The sequence below is a fragment of the Cynara cardunculus genome (assembly GCF_001531365.2).
Source record: "Cynara cardunculus var. scolymus isolate 2C chromosome LG 11, CcrdV1, whole genome shotgun sequence".
Classification (NCBI taxonomy): domain Eukaryota; kingdom Viridiplantae; phylum Streptophyta; class Magnoliopsida; order Asterales; family Asteraceae; genus Cynara; species Cynara cardunculus.
In genome coordinates this window covers 1138678-1143479 of record NC_037538.1, presented here as the reverse complement: position 1 = coordinate 1143479, position 4802 = coordinate 1138678, and the positions used below count along the sequence as shown (strand labels likewise).

At 38.7% G+C, this 4802-nt stretch overlaps 1 pseudogene; it reads left to right on the top strand.

Moving 5' to 3' along the window:
* Nucleotides 1–1884: 1884 nt before the first annotated feature.
* Nucleotides 1885–4802, top strand: LOC112521530 (annotated as a pseudogene).

Sequence of the window (4802 nt, the reverse complement as noted above, 5' to 3'; positions counted from 1 at the left end):
ATTATTAAACTTACATAATTATATTATTAAACAAAAAATTATATTATGTTATTTTTTTAAATTTTTTATGATATATTTAAATGTATATTTTATTCAAAAATAAAAACATTATCGCTTTCTTAAAATCACATAAAATTATATTCTGATTCGATAGAGAAAAAAATAAAACGAAACATTAACATCGACATATATCTCGCTACATTGCACTACCTTTCTAGCATAGAAAATAGTATTTTTTTTCTTTCACTATAATCATTTTTGGGGTTTTTCTTTTCAAATTTGTGGATTTTTACTCTGGGGTTGTTTGTTTACCTCTTAATAGTTCTATTAAGAGGTAACATCTGAATCGTTACATGGTGAATCTTGTTTGACAAAAAAAAGTTTATCTTTTAATGGTTTTAAAACCCTCTGAATAATTTTGTATCTTGAATCTCTCTTAACCATTAAAAACCCTGATTTCATTGTAATACCAAACAATTATATTTCATTTTACATTATATCATAAAAACATTTTAATTATTTTGATCACTTAATTATTTTACCCTAAATAATTCATCAATTACAAATCAGCACGTATCTTTCTCGCTCTCTCACCTACTCTCCATTTTGGAGATGCTTGCTCTGACTTTTAGGGTGCGTTTGGTACGCTGGACAGGGTGGGACAGGACAGAACAGAACACATTTGTCCTGCGTTTGGTGTGGCTAAATGTGGAACTAAGTGGAACTAAGTTGGACAAACATGGGACAAGCTTGTTCCACCCTTACCCCTAGAACTAAGTGGAACACAAAACTTTTTCCCTCATTACCCCTTCTTCCCCTACCCGACTCATCACCTCGCTTCTGGTTCCATCCCCCTTGTCATCCGCCTCCATCGCTTTCCTTCATCAACTCCATCGACGGTACCTCTCGACTGTGTTCGCTTCCTTCATCGACGGTACCTCTCGACTCCATCGCTTCCTTCATCCTCTCGACTGTGTTCACCAACGGTACCTCTCGACTTTGTTGATTTCATCGACGGTACCTCTCGACTTTGTTGATTTCATCGACGGTACCTCTCGACTTTGTTGATTTCATCGACGGTACCTCTCGACTCCTTTCACGCACTCACTGGCTTCACCTCTGCCACCTCCATCGCCGCTGAACAACCACCACTTAAACACCTCCATTTTCTCTTCGATTGCTATCTGGGTCTCATGTTCGGTCACACATTTCTGGGTTTTCCCCCTTTTTCGTTCACTCAATCTTCACACAAGCCCTTCAATCAGGTTTGATATGTTCAAATTTCATGATATAGTTTGAGTTTTTTTGATTCGTTGAAGGATGGGTTTTGATTTGGATCTTGATTGTTTRTGAGTAGGCAAGTAAAAGACCAGGTGGGATTCAAGCGACACTATCGGAGAGAGGTGAGTATTTCATCAAGTGGGTTTCTTGTATGGGGACTTGGTTAATTGAAAGTAGTTCTCTTCGTTTTTTTCCATCTCTGTTAATCAGCATCACTCCTGTTCAGCTCAGCAAAATACCCTTTTGTATATCATAGATTCTGATGTGCATCTTCCATTTGAATCYTGTTTTCTTGGTTTGTATGCACAGATGATGTGTGAAATATAGCTTATGAAACTAGATAAAATAGGAATTGATGAAAAACTTAGTTAGTTATGAAACTTAATTAATTGAAGTACTTATTAGGGCTGTAGTGGTAGTAGGACCAGTGTTACCAGAATGCATTTCGTAGTGAAAAAACACTAAACAGCTCACTGGGGGTAAATTGGTCATTTTAACCAGTTCTGTCCTGTCCTGTCCTGTCTTACCAAACACTGAACAGCTGTCCTGTCCTGTCCTGTCCTGTCCTGTCCTGTCTGCGCACCAAACGCACCCTTACTATCACCTATAGCAGTGACGTCATCAGTGACTTCATCATCCTCCCTTCCTTCAATACTCGAGCTTCCTGCTGTGCAATCTTTACCAGTCGAGATGGTATAAGAAGTAAGAACTCATTAGGATTTCAGCAAATTCCAACCCACAAACAACAATGGCGTCGGTGGTCCCACAAGTGAAATTAGGTTCACAAGGTCTAGTTGTTTCAGCACAAGGATTGGGTTGTATGGGCATGTCTGGAAACTATGGACTCCCCAAACCCGAACCCGACATGATCAAGCTCATCCACCACGCCATTAACTCCGGCGTCACCTTTCTTGACACCTCCGACGTCTACGGTCCTCACACCAACGAAATTCTCGTCGGCAAGGTAAGTAACGAGTGTTCTGATTAATCGATCGGATTTTTTTAGGTACGGTTTTTGAGTTTTTGGTTTTAAATTTGGGGATTCTGTGAAATCGTCGTACAGGCTTTGAAAGAAGGAGGACTGAGAGATAAAGTTCAAATCGCTACGAAGTTTGGAATCCAATGGATCGACGGTAAGCCGGATGTGTGCGGCGATCCGGCGTATGTCCGATCAGCTTGTGAAGCTAGCTTGAAGAGACTTGATATTGACTGTATTGATCTCTACTACGTCCATCGGATCGACATTCGTGTTCCAATTGAAGTCACGGTTCGTCTCCCTTCCTTCTCTTCGTGTTCTAATTTAGGCAAATCTGCCATAACTAAATTTGCTACTCCATAAATACCAAAACCAGTGGTTTGAGAATTTCAATTAGTGTATTGCTTATTTTTTGCTGTTTTTTGCAATTTCAATCTTGTATGGTAGCCATGGCTATATGCTGTTAGGAGCAATTAATCATAAAATAGAAATATGTATATATTTGCTTCAACAAATTTACAGAAAATGGAAATTCATATACAAATCTATGAAATAAACGTAAAATCAACAAGAACAATAGATAGAATCCAAGAATCGTACCTGGAATTTGCATATTTAAAACGGAACAGATTGAGGCCTGCACCAACACAGTTTCAAGTTCTTACTTGAATTGCCTAGAGAATACAACAATCAAATTCAAGTTCTTACTTGAACTTTAATATATATATATATATATGTGTGTGTGTGTGTGTGTAGAGAGCAAGGAGAGCCCACCATGAACACCCACACACCAAGGACCAAGCTGTTAAATGATTCATTTAATGCTCAAATATGGCACAAGGTTTCTCACATATAAGCCAAGTTCCAAATATTCAATTGTTGTTAACACTTGTTCATGTGACAAACTGTAACAAAAAGATGGGAGAGTTGAAGAAACTGGTAGAAGAAGGCAAAGTCAAGTATATTGGATTATCAGAAGCATCTGCTTCAACAATCAGAAGAGCTCATGCTGTTCATCCAATAACAGCAGTACAAAATGAGTGGTCATTATGGACGAGATTTGGAGGATGAAATTGTTCCTACTTGCAGGTGCTTTATAGAAGTTTTAATGTTGTTTTAGGGTAATTTGAGGATGATAATTCACACTGATTTAGTTTGTTTGATGATGATTCAATGATTCAATATGTTATGCAGAGAACTTGGCATTGGAATTGTTCCTTACAGTCCTATCGGCAGGGGATTCTTGGCTGTCGGTCCTAAATTGGTCGAAAACTTGATCGAGGGTGACTTCAGGAAGGTATGTAAATGTGCATAATACATATCATAAGATGTTTTTATGATCCAAGAGTTTATCATCTATACAGCAAGAGTTTACATGAATGGATGATCACAAGATAGCTATATCAAATCACACAAGAAAACAATGAGAAATATTCAAAACACATTTGATTTGATTCCTGAATTTTCCTCGGTGTTCTAAAAGGCTTGCCATGGATGCCGCCATGGCACGTGGCTGAAGGATCATGTCCAACGCCACGTTAAGCCTGCGGCACGCCATGTTAAGCCTGCGGCACGCCATGGCCCAATGAGCGGTTTTTCCAACGCCATATTTGATTTTTCTTATCTTTTTAGTCCTACTTTTTGGTTTTTTAGTATATAACCTAATTTAAATTGTTTAATATCACTATCTCATTGAGTAATAGAAGAAAACATTTGTGCATATATATAAAATAAGATATATGATATATAAATTTGATGTCATAAGTCACGCCATAAAAGACAGCGTGGCCTCGCTGTGGCTTCTAAGGCTTGAGGATTGACCTCGCTGCCACGGCCACGCCATTTAGATACTTGGGTTTTAATATCCAAGCTTTAATATCCTGTCAAAACGTGTTTGGATGGAACTTTTTCACTTGATCTGTCTAATATCATCTTAATGTTTCTATAAAACATTATCAACGAACCCACCCCCAGGTGTGATATACTTGGCTCGTCTGGATTGGTTTACTCTTTCCGTAAACGAATGGAACCTTATGTTCTACTGGAACTTTTGCAGAGTATGCCTAGATTTCAGAATGTGGAGCACAACAAGACCGTATTCGAGCGAGTTAACTCGATGGCAACAAGAAAAGGGTGCACCGCAGCACAACTAGCGCTAGCGTGGGTGCATCACCAAGGAAAGGATGTGGTTCCAATACCCGGTACCACGAAGCTCGAGAACTTTAACCAAAATATCGGAGCTTTGTCCATTAAGCTGACTGCCGAAGAGATGGCGGAACTCGAATCGTTTGCTTCCAATGAAATGGTGAGGGGAGAAAGGCATGTAAACATGCGACATACTTGGATCAATTCAGAGACTCCTCCTGTGTCGTCTTGGAAGGGTAACTAGGTAGGGGCCAGTTTTGTATGCCCTCTATCTCTATGGATTAAAATAAACTGTCGCATGTTGGAATAACTAGTTTGTAATTTTAACCTTTTTGTAAGTCTCGAATGAAAACTAGATAAATGATAAAAATTCCGAACGACAAAAATTACCATTTTACCA